The sequence below is a fragment of the Dermacentor variabilis genome, chromosome 8 (genome assembly GCF_050947875.1).
Source record: "Dermacentor variabilis isolate Ectoservices chromosome 8, ASM5094787v1, whole genome shotgun sequence".
NCBI lineage: Eukaryota > Metazoa > Arthropoda > Arachnida > Ixodida > Ixodidae > Dermacentor > Dermacentor variabilis.
This window is the reverse complement of record NC_134575.1, coordinates 143266055-143286424: the sequence shown is the minus strand read 5'-3', so window position 1 is coordinate 143286424 and position 20370 is coordinate 143266055.

The window sequence follows — 20370 nt, the reverse complement described above, 5'->3', positions numbered from 1 at the left end:
GGCGCAGCTACACTCTGAACCTATCGCGAGGTCCGACGCAGTCTTCGGCCTTGCGCTCGACTGGGGAGGCCTCCTTTCTATTCTATTATACCCATAACGACTCAGTGCTATTGTTCAGTTCAGCACTCACTTCAGTGCTGTTGAGGTGTCCTCACAGCGAGGGACAGTTGCGGCGCTGCACTTCTCTCTTCAGTTTCCTTTCTTTGAAAGGCCCAAGCCACATTGGAAATTTTGGCTATGCGCTGGAAGTTGTTTTGTGCCTGCTGGGGAGCGTTCTGCCGAAAAAAATTTTAGAATTGGTTCATTAATAGCTGAGATAGAAATATTTGAAAGCCGCGAACCCATTAATTCAGGGTTTGAGCGTCACCTAAAGCCCCTGCAACTTCGTAATATAGCGACACTCTCCTCCTCCGCTTTCGCTCCTCCTCGTTTCTCCTCGACCATGCCGCCGCCTACAACACTTGTGCGTGTTTGACGACGTTTCGCAGAATGAATGCACGCACAGCAAGGCGATGGGCTTTAAGCTTTCGCGTTGGTTTTGTAGCTCCGAGTAACTTCGAGTACAGCATAGAATTTCTACACGGAGGGTTATAAGAATTCAGCCACTGCAGCTTCTTTTTATTGTTGTATTTATTATTATTTTTTTATTAAACAAAGTTACTGTTAGTTTAGATAAGAGCTAACAACATCCACGCGATTTTTGTTCTGAAGAACGCATAGGTTTCTTCAAAATCTTGGTCCAAGACAGCTGGGGCACCCTGCATACACATACGTGTAAGCATGATGTTTGCTGCAGACCAGCGTCGGTTACACTTCGCTCCTCCAAGACCGAACACGTGTGTCGAGTGAGCTCCGGAACAGCACTTTGCAGTGTGGTGAACGTGGTATCAGTCATGAATCCGGGACCTCACAGAGGTGTGCCGTAATGCCCACCGCATTTCTCTAGCATTTACCGCTCAATTACAATTAAATTGTTTCCTTCCCCTTGCGTAGACTAGCCAAACAAAACGTCCGTGGTTAACTTCCCTGTCTTGTTCTTTTCCATTCTCTGTCCTTTTCTCTATGACGTCGCGGTTTCCTTTGTCGGTGGCTTGCCTCATCTCTCCTAAGACGAAGTAAGAAATGAAATAAACCTAGCTGGGCTGGTCGTGAAAATATCTTTTCGGATTCGTGGTTTTTCTGCAGAGCCCCGTTAGTTACACCTCGCTCCTCGAAGAGGCAAGACGCGTGTTGATTTTAAATTGCCACTTCATATCTAAGCTTTAATGACAGCGTTATAGGCGAGGTGAGTTACGTTAAGTCGTGGGGATGGAGTCTGGACTGACGACGCTCTTCACGCAGCACTTTTGTCTCATGCATGATTACGAACAGCGGAGTGATGCGAAGGAAGGTAACACGCCTTCCCCAAACGATACATTCAGAATGGTCCTTTGTTTGACGGTTGGAAATAGGTCAGGGGCCCACGATACAAACTATATTTATGTCGGTATTAGCTTGTAACGGGGGAGGCTGATGAAACGTTGTCAAGCAGATAGGCTTTTAGTTATCATAAGGATATTTTCATTGAAATTTTCTTCATTGCATGAAGTGAAAGCTGACTCATAAGCAATAAAATGTTCTTTATTCTTAAGGCGTTCTCTTAATATGTGGTTGCTGCCCTTTACAACTTGCTAAATTAGGAAGTAAGTTATGAAAAATAAATTGTTGTACTAAAGGAGCATACGCACACGCAACAAACGTCCTAGTTTATTTCCCGGTATTCATTCAATGAAGATGTAGCACGTCTATACCACCAGATTGTAGTGGTGGGAAGAACAAAGCAGTTACAAAAGACTGAGTAATGAGTCTAACTCATTAGTAGGCGACCTTGCGCTTGACAAGAAAATAACACCCGAAGCACAACGGTGCCTGTGCGCAAATTAGTGCTTCCTCTGAATCTTATCTATGAATCAAGGCATCGTTTGATCAGATTTGGATGGTCGTACATTGCAGCGCAATCGCGGGCGCTGAAATGTCATCGAGAATGTACGCGATCGAGTATTCGCTTCACGCGCGCAACCTGATTAGATAACGCTCTTTCTCTATTGAATCCTTAACAATATTCTGGATATTAGAAATACCTGCAGGCGCGTCTTGAGATCAGCGATAACGTTGGAGCAGTGGTTAGACGCTAAAGAAAGCTCACCAAAAAAAGAAAAAGATAGTGCACAGTTGCTTTAAATATTAGCCGAAACATAGTGCTTGTTGTAAAAAGGGCCCCCAAGATTCCACAGCGGCGCCGACATACCAAAAAATTCAAGAGATAAACACTTTCCAATTACTGGTATTTATCAAACCGGAATATTGTGGTTATGTGTAGCCCTGTAGTCCAGGGGCCAGTCCCACCACGGGCAATGTGCCGGAACTCATATTTCATGTTACTCTACATATGCCAGCATTAATTGTCACAAAATGGCAGTTTTCTTCCTTAGGTTTTAACATTAGACAGCCAAAATATATGCAGCATCGTATATGCATCGTAATACTTCAGTACTGTTCATTCTACCGTACATGTTCGCGTTGCTCCACATGTTGCAACGTACTGAAACTGTGCCCAATGCTTTCCCCCAGGCAGCTGTTTTTATTGCTGATGCCAGGAAACCGAGCCTGATGGCGCCAACATTCAGAAGTCTAATCGAAAGCGCACTAAATATTCTGCCCCACCTTGTCTGATGTACTGTAGCGCTGAGCTGCATGTTCTGTAATGTAGAAGACGCGGTTGTAAAGGCAGAACTGCACGGTTGGGCACATGCGTTTGAGCTCTTGAACTGTATTTGCGCCAAACTAACCTGTCCAAGCTTTTCCACTTGCTTCATAAGAATCCTACTGCACCATCAATATGCCGATTGCTTTTAACTGCACCAGAAAAAAACTATCAAACCAATACAAGCATTTGTGACATTTTATTATTCGAGTGTTCAGGCTGGTAACCCTTAGACGCGAGGTTAGTTGCCTCTAATCTCACACTAACCTTTCCATTGAGAATTTCTGCGTCCTAAGTGCGGCTACTTCAGCGGTAAGCTTGTTCTATTAATCAAATAGTCGTTTCAGAAAGTCTGCTGTTTGAGGGCTACGATTCAATTCTGCATCGTAAAGAAGGAGCGAGCGCACACAGTACACATCGTGCGCTACGACAGACAGACTGACAGACAATGAACTTTTATTGAGGTCCTGAGGGAATAGCCGGCGGAGACCCGTTGGGGCCCCCGGCTCGCCACTGGCTGCTTCCATGTCGGAATCGGGAGGCCAAGCCTCTCCCCTCTTTCACGGGCCCTCTGGACGGCCTTGAACTGGTGCTTGAGTTCCGTACTAAATGTGGCCTCGTCCCAGTCCCGTTCGCTGGTTAAGGACATATCCCGTAACGCAGGGCACTGCCAGAGCATATGAGATAGAGTGCTAACCTCCTCCCCACAATCCGGGGACTGTGGGTCAATTTCTGGGTAAATCCTGCTTAAGAAACCTGGCGAGGGATATGACCTCGTCTGAAGCATTATAAGCGGGATCGATTGAGATCTGCATAGATTTGGGTGTGGAGGCGGGAAGCGCCTGCGTTCCTCTTTATAATGGGAGACGATCTCATGAAAGGTTAATAAGGGGTCGCTGTGGCCGAGCACCTCCGGATCCAATGTAGCCCCACTGCCGTCGCGGCGCGTTAATTCTCGCGCACAGCGGTAAGCAATCTCATTTGGATTCGGGGGGCCCGGCAGCACGTTGTCACCCATGTGAGTGGGGAACCATATAATATAATGCACGGGGTCACAATTAGTTCTGGACTTGCTTTTCAGAATCGCCTCCACCTGTCTCGCAACCATTCCCGAAGCGAAAGCCCTGATGGCCGCGCGTGAGTCAGTGTAGATATACGGCCTGTCTTTTTGAATCATGCATCGCCAGCGCAACCGCCACCTGTTCTGCCATGTCGGCCGTCACAGCGCCTGCCGAGGCCACCGATAGGAGCTCGCCCTTTTCGCTGATCGCCGTGACCGTGAATTTACCGGAGCGCCCATATTGAGCTGCGTCCACGAAGGCTTCCATGCCGACCGTTCTCTTCAATATCGCCCTGGCACGAGCTGCTCGCCTGCCCGCATTATGCTGTGGGTGAACATTTCTAGGGAAGGGACCGACGACGTAGGTCCCTCTGAGAGAGGGTGTTGGCAAGTTCTGGTCGCGGAGTTCTTGCAAAAAATGTTGAATTCCCTAGAAGTGCAGGATCCGTACGTATTGAAAAACTCTGAAGGCCTTGTGAATTCTTTGGCGTTAGACAGTACAAGCTGCAGCTGGGGATTCAGCATAGATGTTCAAGATCTTTACTATTCCTTACCGCAAGGGCCCCTAATGTGCAGTGTTAAAGATTGCATAACAAATAAGAATGACGAGGTGTCATTCCGCAATACGTGCGGCATGGCAGTTGAATCCTTTCTTGAACTTCTGCATTTTTATTTAGCGAATACACACGTAGGGTTCTGTGGTGAAACGTATATACAGGCAAGGGGTGTGTGCATCGGGTCAAAGGTAGCTCCCATCCTAAGTAGCATTTTTTTGGGAAGCATAGACAGAAAGTTGGCCAAAGATTTAGAAGGTGTAGTAAGTAAGGTATACAGATATGTCGATGACTACTTGATTGTAGGTTGTCCTGTAGACAAGGGTGCTTTCAGAAATAGGGTTGTAGAAGCCTTCAATTCTCTGGGAAAGGGCTTAACATTTACTTCGGAAGTACCGGTAGATAATATGCTACAGTCTCTTGATGTCAAGTTAACATTCCTACCGGAACATGTGTGTTGGTCTTTCTCACCCCGAGCTGGAAAACCGCTAATGAACTATGCATCAAACCATTCCAGGCTTGTTAAAAATTGAACAGTCATTTCGTGTTTCCGGTCAGCGTTGTTGAAGTCATGTCACCACACTGTAAGGATTGCATTTTTTGAGCAAGTTGACAGGTTGAGAAAGGCTGGGTACCCGCTCGCTGTGATGCTGGCGACGTGTGCTAGACTAATGAAAGAACTTAACAAGGATAAAGGACAATGCACAAAGAATCAAAGGCAGAAGGATGGAGATTCCAATGTTTCAGTGATTCCGTATGTGCACGGCCTTTCACACAGACTTAAGAAGGTGGCTGGTAGTTATGGAGTAAAAGTGGTATTTTCGGCAAAAAACAAATTAGGTAGTGTGTGTTCCAAGGTTAAAAAGAAGTTCGAAAGTAAGGATGATGTACAGAAAGAATGCACTGTTAAACATCCGCGCAAGAACCAATTTGTTGCTTGCGCGAAGAACGTTGTTTACCAGATTCCTATGACTTGTGATCATGTGTACGTAGGGCAGACTGGGAGATGCATTAACACTAGGTTAAGGGAGCACTTGTCTAGCCTGAAAGGTCGCCCTAGTACGCATTTGGCAATGCATTGCCAAGAACATGGTTGCTCCCCTTGTGTTACTAGCACAGACATATTGTACAGGCATAGGAACCAAACCGCTAGGGAAATCGTGGAAGCATACTGGATTGAAAAACAAAAAGAAAAATGCATCAGCCATCCTTCTGTTTCATTGTTAGATAAAGAAAATTCGCTTCTATCATCACATCTTTAACGCATGTTATTGTAAGTGGTTGTTTTTATGCACTTTGCTGTTTTTAGTATGACCGGGTGGCTTTTGTCCACGTCTTTTTTTTTTCACGAGTGTTATATGTAATATTGACGTTGCTCTTTTGACTTGATCGCGCAGATCAGCGGGTATCATATGCGCTGTAGGCGTGCTCTGTTCCCCAGATCGCGCAGTTCTGTGGGTATTTAAGTAAGTAGTTCTTCAAAAATAAAACCAGTTGTTAGAAAGCGCTCGTCCTTGTGTTGCCCCTATTCTTCGTCCCTGTTTGCTTGCGCACAAAAAGTATAAATATGAATATGTTCCAACTAGGCCGACTCGCAATTATGTCCCTCTGGAGTTCTCGTCCAGCTGAACCGCCTCGCTGTGACTGTAACGCGGCTGCAACCCCGCCGCCTCCAAGAGGCGCCTGCCGTCGCTGAAGCCCGAAAGCATCGTGATCTGCGCCGCTCGTTGCGCCTCTATGAGTTCGAGGGTGGTGTTATGAACGCCGAGCTGCATTAGCCTGTCCGTGCTCGCCGTGATCGGAATACCCAGTACCTTCTTGACGCTTTTCCGCATCAACGTGTCAAGCTTGTCTCTTTCAGTCTGAGTCCACTGCAGGGCCGAGACCACATAGTTGTTGCGGCTCATAAGAAAAGCGTGATGCACCCTAAGTAGGTTGTCCGCGCCTAGGCCCCCCTTCTTATTGGAGACTCTCATGATTAATCTGAGAATATTCTCGGTTTTGGCATTACAGCCCCTGGCATCGAGCAACAATCCTAGAACTCTAATCGAATTCACCCTGGAGATCTTCTGGCCGTCCCGCGTGTATACATCTATGGGGATCTGCTCGAGCGGCACGAGCCCCCGAACCCCCTGCCTTGCCGGTCTGTATAACATGAGCTCTGACTTGGTCGGGGAGAGTTGGAGAGCCGTGTCCTGCAGGAAGGACTGGGTCACGTCCAAGGCCTCCTGGAGCGCCTGTTCCACGGCCGCCTCGGAGCCTACCGGACACCAGATCGTAATGTCGTCGGCGTACAGCGCTTGTCCCACGTTTGGTACGGCGGCCAGCCGCTTCGAGAGTCCATGCATTGCAATGTTAAACAGGAGGGGGGAGATCACCGCCCCATGTAGCGTGCCTCTGTTTCCTAGCGAGAGTGGTTCTGATTTGGTCTGCCCCACCTTGATGACCGCCGCTCAGGACCGCCCCTCAGGAAGGACTCCACAAACGCGAAAAATCTACCTCCCAAGTTCAATGCCGAAATCTAATTTAAGATGAAGTCGTGCGACACGGTGTCGAAGGCTTTGGACAAGTCTAGTGTAAGAATGCCCCTGACGTCTCTAGTCCTGTTGTCAAAAACCTGTCTCTTTAGCAGTAGCATGACGTCCTGCGTGGAAAGAGATGGTCTGAACCCTACCACATTGTACGAGAACAACCCCTCGCGCTCTATGTGTTTTGAGATCCTGTTATGTATAACGTGCTCGGCAAACTTACCTAAACATGACGTGAGCGAAATGGGCCGGAGGTTGTCAGGCTTGGGGGCTTTCCAGGCTTAGGAATCAGTACCACCGTCGCCTGCTTCCACGAGTCCGGAACACTACCTTCCTCCCATACCTTGTTGATTTCCTTTGCAATAGTGCTAATGGACCGGTCGTCCAGGTTCCTCAAAACCCGGTTGGTTATGCCATCCGGTCCAGGGGCCGACCTGCCATAGAGATTGTGGAGCACCTCCCTGATATGTGCCTCAGAAAACGGATCATCGAGCTTTGGGGCGTCCTCCTCCACGTATTGAGGGCATTCCCGTAGTTCATCCTTCCCTACCGTAAGATACTTCCTTGCCAGGTCTCGGAGAATGGACGTACTGGAATGAACCTCCCCCCCCCCCTGTTTTTGCTTATGCACAAGTCTATCTACGGCGAGTCTCTGATTACCCTTGGTTTGTTTATCATCGAGCAGGTGCTTAAGAAGGTTCCATTTTTCCCCCGTGCGCATTCGCCCGTCTGCTGCCGAGCAGGCTTCGTTCCATTGTTGTCTGTTGAGCTCCAGACAGTCTGCCTCTATGCTACGATTAAGCTACGCGATCTTCTTTTTCAGCCTGCGGTTTAGCCTTTGCGTTTTCCACCTCTCCAGCACAGACCTCTTGGTCTCCAGGAGATGCCATCCTGGGGGTCTGAAGGTCCGTGGATATTTCCTTGGTGGCTATCCTGTCCGCCTCTTGGTTCCCTGCCACTCCCGGGACACACGGGAGTGGCAGGGAACCAAGAGGCGGACAGGATAGCTCGAGGGTACACTTATTACCGAGCATCCAACATAGGCGACCTCGAGGAGACTATTCGGCGATACTAAATTACTACAAGGGCTGCAGAAAGCGGTATCCACCACCGCACAACTCCCTTAGCAGAGAGGACTCTGTCGCGTGGAGGCAGCTACAAACGGGCTCGTACCCGAACCTAAACGTACTCAGCAAAATTTATCCCACACAATACAATGACAAATGCCCCTGGTGCCACGAATCACCCACGCTGTATCACATAACGTGGGCATGCCAGAAGATAGACGTGGTACCCGTCATACCAAACCCGAGTGCGGAGCAATGGGAGGGAGTGCTCTCCAGCGATCGCCAGGTCGACCAAGAAGGTCTGATTCGGCGAGCACAACTGGCAGCAGCATCCAGCGGAGCCCTGGACTAAGGGCAACCGACCGTTGTGCTAGAAGATGGACGATTCCATCTGAAGACCGCAGAAGACCAGCGAATCTAGAGCTGATAAAGTTTTTCACTCACTCACTCACTCCTTGGTGGGCCTTTAAACGTCTCTCTTGACCTGCGCGAGTAGATGCTCTAGTGCACCGTACTCCGACTCATCTTCGTCCCGTATCTTTCGGAAGAGATCCCAATGAACGTACTTAAATATCCTAAGCGGGGCCGCTCTGATCCTGATTGATAACGCTGCAATGTGATGGTCGCTCCCTAAATATTCTTGCAAGTGAGTCCAGGCTGCGTCAGTGTTTCTAACAAAATCCAGATCTGGCATCGTGTCCCTCGAGACCGAGGTGCCTATCCTCGTGGGAAAGCGGGGGTCCGCCACTAGGGTCAACGCGCAGTCTCCTGCCGTGCTCACTAAGTTCACTCCCTTCGCCGTTTGTCTATTATAACCTCAGGCCATGTGCGGGCCATTGAAGTCCCCTGCCACTATCAGAGGGCTGTCACCCGTTATGGCGACTGCCCTGCATAGGAGTCCGCGAAAACTCTGCCGCTGATCTGTCGGACGGTTGTAGACATTGAGGACGAATATGCTCTGTTTGATCCTGCCACTAGGGATTATCTCAACCAGCTGCGCCTCCAATCTTGTGCTAGCATCAGCTCTGCCTATTGTGATCTCGTGCTCCTGAAATGAAATTGCCTTCTTGACCATCGTGATGACCCCTCTCCTACGGCCTCCTCTCGTCGAGACAACGCGGTAACCCGACAAGGTCGGCTCCTCACAAAGAGTCTCCTGTAGGAGCAGGACCTGTAGGAACTGTTGTAGCGAGGCCTTGCGCCTCTTGAAACTGGCGCAGTTCCATTGCCACACAAATAACTTGTCTGTATTGTCCGCCCTTGTGTCTCTATTTAGTTAGCATCCCTTTGAGCGCGGTGCACTTGCCCGACGCCTCGGAATCCTGATGTGTTTTCTTAACCTTACCGGCCACCTTCAGTCTGCTTACGTCAACCAGTTTAGCCTCCATTATCCCCTTTTTGCGGTTGAGGGTAGCAATGGCCTCAGACTGTTTCTTGATGGTCTCGGATTGCTGCTCGATAGCTCCGGACTGTGTCTTAATCGCCTCCGCTAATCGATCGAGGAGTTCCGCAAGCGATCCTTTCGCGATGGTCGCGGCAGGCATGGAAGCCGACAAGGACGCCTCCTCCAGCAGCTCCACCGCAGCCTCGGTTGACTAGGGAGGGGGAGCCTTACGCTTTGCCTGACCCAGCACTGGTTTTAGTGCGGGCGACGTGCTGCCATGACCGTTCTGTGCTTTACGAATCAATTCGAGGTCTGCCCCCAACTTACGCATTTCCGCCTTGAGCTGCGCGTTATCCTGCTTTAAAGCCGCAAGACGCGGATCTTTCATCTGCTCTGGCAGTGTACCATGCGTTACCTTCTTTCCATTCGTCGTCTCCGTGACCTTGTCCACCCAGGTAGGCCCCTCCTGGAAGCGAACACTGGAGCGCGAGCGTCCCCTGGAACGGGAGCGCGCTCTGCTGACGGGGCGCCCGCTGGATCGGGAGCGCGCTCCCTTACGCTCCCTGAATCGGGAGCGCCCTCTCGTTGCCGACGGGCCCCGGGAAGGGGCCGCGCCTGCCACGCTGGCATCACGCGATCCTGCAGCCACTTGCGCCTCCCGGGCGCGCCGCCGGCGCCACCGCCTCCGACCCACGATGTACGGCACCTGGAAGCGCTGGCTGCACCTGCGGTCGGCAGTCGGGTGCGCGCCTCCACAGATGGCAGACTTTGGGTCGCACTGATGATCTTCTGGTTGGGAAACCATGCCACAACCGCGGCATTTCCTTTTGTCCTCGCCGTTAGGGCAGACGTCTGCTCTATGGCCGAGCTCTCCACACGTGTAGCAAACGTCTACTTGCCTGCGATACAAGGCGCAAGGCAACGTGACCGTCCCGCAGACCACGTGATTCGGCACCCTTTGTCCTTCAAAGAGCACAACGATCGTGGGGGTCTTCTTGATTTTTCGCACTTCTAATGCCTCGGGGTTTCGGTGGTTGGCAATGAGCGCCTTTGGATCGGCGTCGCTGGTCTCGGGGTCCGCCACCCGCACCACTCCCTTGCAGATGTCATCCCATGTCGCCACGTATGCTGCCACGTCGAAGGGGCCCTCCTTCGTGTGGATCCTCTGAATCCTGGCGTAGGCGCGCGCATTCGCTTCATGCGGCGTGGAAATAACTAGGATGTTCTGGATGTCATTGGGGCACACCGTGTCATCCCGTACTCGCGTCGGCGCCAGGGCCGCCGCCATGGTAAGCGCCCGGGTGAGTTGTATCAAATCCGACTTTTTTAAGTCCAGCCACGCTCGAGGTCGGACGATGATCTTGAATTGCCCCCTCGGTAATCGGGGGAGCCTCGAGGCGTCCACGATACGCTTCAACGCGCTCCGTGATGCGGCAGTGCGGCTGCCGCATTTCTCGGCTTTTTTCTTCGCTTCGGGCCCCGGCATCCTCGGCTCGCCCGGCCCGGTCTTCTTCTCCTTTTTGCCCAGCGATGTTACCCAGCCTGATCATTCCGCGTCCTCTGGACTAATATCCATGCCTTCAACAATCACCACGCTTGGAGGCCATAGCACCGCGTCTCGCCGCGACTCCCCGAGCGTCTCGAGCGAGCGTCTCGCCGAGCCGCCACCGCTCTGCCGTTAGGCTGAGCGCGTTAGGTTTAGCGGCACGCCAGCGTGGTCCACCAGAAAACAGTTCGGAGAAAAGTCACAAAAGCACCCACCGGGGAAAGTTCAGTGTCCTCTGGTTCCTTCCGACCAACCGCGTCGAATAATGTAATTGTGTAACGTGGCAGCCAAAAGAACCTGCCAAAAACATTTAACAAAGCGGGAGCCGATATTCAGCCATCCGCACTGGTCGGCTCTTCTTCTTCTACTCCTGTGCGCTATTATAAGGCACGTTTGTGGGCATGGCAAGACCAATATACCACGGCAATCACTTCTAAGCGTAGTAAACTAAGAACTAACGCGCGCAATCCAAAAGAAAGGGTAAGGAATCATACGGAAGCTCGGTCTGCTATGCGCGCTGAAATCGAAAATATGTAGGTGCTCTTCTATACAACTGAAGCTTGATTTAACGAAGTGACGACGACGCTCGAATCATTTCGTTAATTCGGGAAGTTCATAATATGGAGAAAGGAATTTTTCCGTCCTTCGTATTCTTAAATTGCAACGTAGCGACAGGCAAAGGCTATCATGGCATTGTATTTGTCGCTAATCCAGGCATGAAATAATGAAAACCATGAAATAGTGAAACCAACCAGCGCCGCCCCTACCGAGGCGGTGTTGAGTCGGCTGCTCCGTGCATGGGCGTGGCGCGCAGCTTCGTTAAAATAAAGCTAGGGATGTGCGCGTCGTCTAGCCGCCATGGCGCCTAGACGACCATGGCGCCTATAGACCATGGCGCCTAGAGTACCCGTCTGGGTCAAAATTATAAAGAAATCGTTGCTTTTTTACTCATTTATTTCAGGGAAAGGCTTGGTAAATCGAGTTCGGCCAAGTGTGATTCGTTAATTTTGGTTGGTGATAACAGTGAACCTAATGGATACCTGCCGGGGAATGTAAATTTCTTCATAATACCGGGAACTTCGTAAAATCGGATTTCGTTAGATCGAGTTTTAGCGGTATTCAAGCATGATGTTACTTGGTCCTGGGGTGGCGCTGAGAGTGCGTCGTAGATGATATCGTGCAAAGCGAGGCACTGCGTCGCTGTTCCCGCTATCCATGTGCAAGATTCATCCGGCGGTACCTTGAAATGGCCAGGAAATCAGTGAAGCGGCACTGACACTCCAGCTAAGCTCACCAGAAAAGCCGGTGAAATGCACAATAAAGGCTTAGGCATCATGCCGAAGCTCGGTCTGCCAGGCCCGGTAATATCACTAATTGTCAATAAATAAATTGCACGATTGGCCTCTCTATTTTTACAACCTGATCGCAACAAAGCATTCCAATAATTAATTGCCACAACATGAGTACTTTCCATAAAAGATTAAACCAAAGAAAAGAAAAGCTGCCGAAGAACTTGATTGACGTAGAGAAGTAAAAGGGCCTGTCGGGAGAAAAACATCACTGGTTGTAGTCTAAAATATACAACTGCTACTCACTGTACTAAAGAAAGACACCGAATGACACACTACAAGCAAAGACAAGATGTCATGTAGGCTTCCACCGCAAAAGCGTGAAGAAAGTTTGCATTGCCATTTTGTTTCTGCAGTGCTCAGATTATTTTTTGCTTCACTTCTTATAATTTCCAATACTTTCGTTTAGCAAATTCAAAACAGTGACCAGACATTTATAGTTGGTCGTTGCAAAACATATCGACAGAGTTAAGTCTACTCGGAATTGTGCGTTTTCGAATATGAATAGTTAGTATGCAATATTTGCATTAGTGTTCGGGAACTCACCGCCCCCTAGTCATTTGCACAAATTATAAGGGTTTGGAAGTGCGAAATACTAAATTATCGACCCTTCCCCTACCGGAAGACGGTTACTTAACCGTGACGTTCGTCACGGTTAGATAACTTACAAGTAACGGTTCCGGATTGCTTCGGCCTCCCGCTTCCTCAGCACGGGATCTTCTCGTTGCTGTCAGATTGCATGGGTTCGGGCGGCTCTAACGTCTGGATCGGCGCGCCGACTGCGAGTCCTTTCACGGGTGAGTTGTCGCCGCCGCTCGTCGAAGGCTGACAGTTCATATCCGTCCCATCCGTTTTCCGAGAATGAAGACAACGGAAACGAAGCTGGCGCAGCGCGCGCGATACCTTTTCCTGCCCTTTCCCTCCGCGGTGGAAGCGGCTCTGATTGGTTGCACGCGTGGCGTGAGCACGCGCCTATGCAGCTGGAATCCTTGCTAATGATTCACGCTCCGGCGCCGGCGCAGCTGTCAACTCATCAAGCATCCCTTTCCCGCGGCTGCTCTGCTCTGGGCGTAACTGGTTTTATGGCGTGACCACAACTTCCGAAATTTGTGAGCCAATACAAGCTTCGCTTGAAAAAGCTTACATTGCTGTGCTCCATGTACTACTATGGTGTACATCACGAAGCGGGAAAGTTGCTGCAATCATTATACCCACCGGAATTTGCGCGAGAATGACAATACATCTGGTTGCACCCTATGTAATGAGTGCCTGGGGAGCGTCGTGATGGAAGCGTAAAATCGAGACTGGTGAAAGTGCGGCCACAAACACTGCGCAACAGCGGCAGCTCTAAACACCCTCGAGCAGCCGACAAAGACGATGTTGGGGGTTGGGGGCTGGCGCGATCTATCGTACGAGAGAGAACTAACGTCTCCCAATCAAGCGTTAGCACGAAACCAGGGGTACAACGAATGCGGAAAGAGAAGGAGGGAGACTTGAACACGGGAAGAGGTGATCGCTCGGACGTGGGGAGCTCGAAGATCGCTAGTGTCGCTGGGGTCGAGACCCGAACCTGAGAGCCTCGACAGAACCAGTATGATTCCGGCTGTCCCTGGAGAGATCTGCCGAGGGTGTGGCTCGGCTGCTCGTGCTGCACCTGCAGCAGTTGGTTTTTATCCCAGTCCTGAGCCGTCGCGCGGAGGTTTGCAACCCGATGCCTGAAGCGGCTCTGGTGAGCGACGCCCGGGCGGAACCGCGAGCCAGCACGAGCGCCGCTCAGCTGTCGCACTTGAATGGCCTTGGATCACGGAAGCCTTGTACTTGGGCCTTTGGCTCTGCCGTCTGTGCTGTCCGCTGGCACGACAGAATAAATGCGATACTGCACTCCTTCTTAAAAAACATATCTTATGATCTGAGCCTGAATGCTGACACAGAGCATTTCAAAGTACTTTCGATGCCGAATTTCAACGATCGTTTAATACAAACGGTTGTTTTAAAACACTTCTGGTCCAGTCAATTCCTAGTTCCGTACACAGCTTCCCAATGCTTAAGGCCCAGGGAACCCTTTTAGCAGCCACGCTGTTCCACAAGGTACGGCACTAGAGCTGGGGCCCATTATGTGCCCACCTACTTCAATAAATTACCGCACAGCACCTTCTGTGGGAAAACGAAATATAAGTTAAAGAGAGTGCTAAGGCGTATCTGTTCGTAAAGGCGTACTTGTTCAGTTTAGTTAGCGTTATTGCTTGGGTTCGTACATGTGATTGTGCAATTCCTTTGCACCATGACGGTCAGTCTGGTATACGGTTATGCATTATCTCATGGTAATATTTGTTCACACGCATTGCTGTACTTCTGTGTTTCATTATGCTCAATGAAAATTCTTTTCATAGACGCTGTATAAATTCTAATAACCTTGTTTGGTGTTCTATACTTGAGTTCGCTGCTTATAACTGGTCTATTAATGTACCGTTTATGATTTTGCTGCCTGCCAGGCGCTGCCGCTCAAGCCTTCAAAGGCTTTGGCAGGCCTGTATGAATGTACTGATTTGATTATTGGCAATAAAGGTATTATTATTATTATTATTATTATTATTATTATTATTATTATTATCATTATTAATAATATTATTATTATTATGTCCGGGGTTGGCTCTACCGTGAGCCGGTGTCCCTCGTGTGCCACTGTCCGCCACGTCGCTATCGCCGTCAACGCAAGTGCCAATGCATGCTCTCAATGCACCGTCACCTGAGTAACTAAGACTTCCAACGACTCAGTGTTTTTCCGTGTTCTCGACCGGCAGTGGTTTGAACTTCTAGTATGTCTTATTGCGGCTAACTGGGTACTTTCCTTTTTCTGTGCTTTCTGCATGCTGTTTTATATTCCCTTGTCTTTTTTCTACTAATGAATGTTAAGCTTGCTTTTGGAAAAACAAAATGGCTTCGGTTTTCCTGAGCCGAGGCTCTGCCTGAGTTTAACAACTCGCACGCGAGGAACCTGTCATCACACCCTTGTCTTCTACATAGGGACGGCGCAATTGGACAACGTTGTCTTTATCAGGCACCAAAGTGGGAGCCGGTGTCGTCAGAGCAATACGGGTATAAATCGTTACAGTTGAAAGACGAAATTGAGTGATAGATTGTCGCAACGTTTCAAGCTCATCAGACTGACAAATGTGAGCGCACTCACATGCTCGGATAAAAAGTGGCAGGTTCGCTCTCGTGTCATAAAGGAGAAGCAGGTGGACAAGAATAAACAATTATTAATTTGCGAGTAGTGGCAGTGTCATGTTTACTTGTTAAATATGTGTATTCCAAACTACCTTAGTTTGTAGCTTTGCTATCATGTTTGATATCGTTAAACCTCTTATAGACTGAATTTTGGCGTCTTTGAATTGTATTTATTCCAATTGTAGCTTCAAGTACTTGTATACGAGGGTAGAACATGAAAAATTTGTCTCGTACCATTTGCTACTCAAGTATGATAATTGCAAGCTGGTTAAAGAAAATTCAAACATGCATCTAATATAAAAGATGGTTTTTGCATTTGCATTTTTTTTTAGCCCGACGCACTCAGACTCGGCAGGTGGGTAGACTCGCGTCTTTTAGCCTTTTCTAAAGCAGTGGCTATTGCAGAGATGGCAACTTCAATATATGCACCTCAGTGAATGCAGCCAAATGGGTTCCTTGGGGTGTTCACCATCCTTGGGGACGTCATAGGCACACCTTGCCTATGAGTTTTAGTTGGCAAAATGCTGACGATTTGTGCTTGATAATCACACATGAAGTCAACATTATAACTTTTCACACTTAGGTGGCACATTTCGATTTTTCAGTATGTCGCGAAATCACAGTACAGTAGAACAGGCTAATGGCATTGTTTGTGTCGTATGTTTGAATGAAGGAGAAGAAATAGGGTTAACCGAGGGCCCCGATTTTAATTAGTCATATCATAAGAAGCTGACAAACACTGACACCAAGGACAAAATAGAGGAAGTTACTTGTGCGCAATAAATGAAATAGAGAGACAATAAATTAACGGAAATGAATGTGGATGAAAAACTTGCCGCAGGCGGGGAACGATCCCACAACCTTCGAAGGTTGTGGGATCGTTCCCCACCTGCGGCAAGTTGTTTTAGTTCTTCAAAAGCATCGACTGGCAATGTCTCCCACTTTACTGGGACTTCTGTCAAGCGTTCGTGCCATTAGTCGTAGTCTCCCCTCGCTCGGACGATAAATAAAGTTCATACATTTATAAGCTAATTTATTCATTCACTCATTCATACAGTCGACGTTGGACCTTGGGAGAAAAGCCAGAGGCGCTGTGATGCGAGAAAAGTTCTTGGCAATGCAGGCACACTGACCGAGAAACCTTTGCACTGGCTTCTTGACAACGAGTGGCGGAATATTTCCAACGGCAGCTGTATTGTGCGGATGAGGAAAGACTCCTGACCCGCTGCTGGCGTGACCAAGGAACAGATCTTCGTAAGCGAAGCGTCATTTATCCGGCTTCGGGGTCAGCCCAGATGACTTGATGGACTATAGTACAGTTGTAAGGCACTTAATGTGATCGTCGAAGTTTGAAACAAGGCGTCATGAAGGGATGCTTAAGAGGTATGCCATTTCAAGCCAGACAAGACTGTGTCCATTACACCTTTACACGCTGCAAAGTTGCAGACGCCGATCAAAGACAAAATGGCATTGAGTTCACAGGCAATATGGTGTTACAAAAGCGCTCTTCTCTCTGTCCCTATCGTTTCCTTTGATTTGCCAATAGCTCGTCTGGAGGTTTATTGATGAAAAATACTCGTCGCCTATTCGTGGGGGAACGTATAGACCTTCTCATCGGGCGAGGAGGATAGGGCACCCGGAGAGCCTTTCCTCCTCTCTGGCTTCGGCGATCCGGCGCGGCGCTGCTTGAAAGTATTGCTGTCGCGTGCTGCGGAACGATTTCGAGATGTTTTAGATGGTACTTTGTGAAATTTACGCCATGTCTGTTGATATAAGGTCTTCAGGGAAGCCTTTCAGTGCATCGGTAACTACAGTAGGCAGAAATATCTCTTGGGGGCGCAAAAATGTGACGCGCATTATCAGCCGCGGTGTACACGCACATTATCAGTCGCGGTATGTGTATGTGTTGTGAAATATTTTGCTTACATCGGTTTTAATTCAACAAAGAAAACCGGTGTCTTCGTATTAGCAGCATGAAATGGTAAATCTGCTCACTATCTGGTCGCTTAGCGTAGGGAGTAAAACATAAAGCCTAAGAGCGCATGCTCATGCACGGCCAACCTAAGGCCACCATGAAACATCTAAGCGGCAGGTGCTATCAAATATTTGTGATGCAACGGCATCGTTCTCGCGCATTTCAAGTCTAGTAGGCTTCAAATTACCATGTGTCTACGCTGGCCTTCCTGCATGAAGCCGATGGCGCTGCTCAACACAGCGATCACTGCGGTTTGTGAACCAGCACGGTACATATTTAAGCTGTGCGCTTCGGCATTGCCTTTTTTGCCTGCATACAGCCATAATATATGAAGGATCGCATAAAAAGAATGCGATGCCTATTTCTGAGGACAAAATTTCCGTAATGCGTGTGAGTGCGTCGTAGTGAACGGAACGAACACAACCGAAAAGAAAATCGCTTGTCATCCTCTATCTCGAAAAAGCAAGAGAAAACGGGCTAACGCCGCAGTACGACCTCGCATAGTCACGCCGCACAACGTTTATAAATATATAACCGCCGATGCCGTATGCTTGGACCATACGCTATATAGAACAAAGATATCTGTAATCCAGCACCTACCACTGCTGAGGACGCTCGCGCAGTTCGTAAACAGTCCCTTTGCTGGACAAGCTTAATTCAGACTGTAAGGTATGCTGCTATTACTTGCCAAAACTATTTTATTCAGGGGCGGAAACCTCATCCATCGAACGAAGTAGTCACGCAATGTAACCTGCAGCGAACAGTTCGAACGCTTGTCAAAGTATAACATCACAGCTCCTATCGTAGTAGAACAGTACCCATGCTGTTACGATCGTCGCGTATGTTTCATGGCTCCTAAACCGCAGCTTAGAAATAGAGGATAATACTGCAATAAGTTCACATTAGTGATTGGAACATTCATAATTACACAGTTGATCTCCGATGCTGATTGCAGGCTCAAATATGCGCGCATACATTGCGCTGCGTGTTCCGTCCACCTCAACGCCAGCAGAAATTCCGGCCATGACGCCTTAAACCACTTCAGCACGTCTCACAGAACCGTTTACCACGTGGAATACGCGCTTTATGCTAAACAGACCGCACGACCGCGAAAACAAACGCCAGAACCTAGCGCCGAGCGTATGCCTGCCATGCAAAAGACTGCTTTCACCCAAGCCAGTATGGCGCTGCTCATAGGCGGTGCCACTGCGTTCACAATATGGCGGCACCTACGAAAAAACGGTCTATACGTCCTTCTTTGTGGTTTCATTCAGGCGACGGTAATCGGCGCAGGAACACCGACTTCCATCCTTTTTCTTCACCACGGCTACAGGAGGCTCTTCGACGGCTCCATACCGCAGCGCCCTCTGATAAAGACGAAGAAAGAGGAAGAGAACATAAACCGACGACATGGGCCGTTTCTTTAGCGGTAACTTCCACCTGATTTATTCACGGCAACACGTAGCAATATATTGGTTGTCCCAGCTAACTTTAGCCAGAGTTTAAAAATACGCGAATGCCACGTAGCTGGACTGAACCAAGCTAATGTCGTTTGCCACTTCTTGGGGGTACAAAATTATTTCATTCATTCTGCCTAATTAGATAATTTATCCTAATAAATTATTCAACTTCACGAATATTATAACTCGATTAAAAATGTCAATGAGAAATTTGTGGAGCGACATGAAAAACTCCCGATACAACTTCCTGTTGCTGGATACGTGCTACATAAAATTGTTTATCTCAGCGTGAAAGAAGCCCGCAAATGCACGAAAAATTGCCGCGCGACTGACCGCTCGAGGCACTCTGAATATTGTAACGCATTTTGTAATGGCTGAACTTTCGCTTCCAAGAGACATGAAACGAGGGCTCCCGTGAACTGTGAAAATCAAGCAAGAGAAGTGAGCAGCTGACGAACTTCTCGTGTATATGTAGTGTGAGTACCCGACTTCGTATCAGTGACTGATTCATTTGTGGGCATAACCAAGCTCGTCCATCGGGCTGTTTCTGCGATAGTAGTTCTTCGCCTGCAAGAAGTTCTCCTGGACAATAAACGATACTAGATTTTTCTTGCGAGGAGTCTTCTCCAAGACTGCCTCAAAAAACTCTTCTCTGCAGTGCGTATCATAAAGCCAGTGCGTATGGTGTGAAGTGTGCTCTGAGGCTTATGGGCGTGAAGCAGTTTCACCACACCCAATTACCGAGGACACGTTGTTTACCTCCTTTCTGAATCGAACACGCGCTGCTCGGGAGATTTTTGAGAAAAAAACTAACGACTCAGATATTTCGTTATTACTTAAGGCGCAGACGCCAACAAGATGTTGTATTTTATACCACCATGGAGGCTTCATCCTCACGAGCATTTTAACGCGATGCCGTTAAGGGCCCCGTGTAGCAAAAAATGAGGCGTCGGACGTCGTTCTGGCGAAAAGATTTTCGAACCACCCATTTTCGCCCACCATGTGGCGCAACGAAGCTATTGCATTAATTGAATTTCCCAAGCTAAAATACGTAGAAAAATCGTAAAGTACGACTTACACACAACCTAAAGAAATGATAGAGTCGGATGGTACTTTGAATATACGAGAAGACATAATTCTGTTAGGCGAAAACTCAAAGAAGCTCCTTTTCTAGCTTTTCTACCATTGATGGACCGGCCACGGCGTCCACCATTTGTGCGCGCAGGTGTGTGAGCATCTGGAGCGTGCCCGGTACCGTGCAATACCTCCAGATGGCGCTCGCCTTCGCCGCATCCCGGCCCACGCAAAAGGCCGCGTTTCTACCAGGAAGCCCGCCTTCCTGCATAGCGTGCGCGGTCAGCGTTTCTGGGTAAACACTACGATTACATACGCTCCAGTTGCCGGAAAGCCTGAGAAGCAGTCAGGGAGCTATGAATGCTATCGCGTTCCACTCTTAAAGGAGAAGCTTAGCTATGC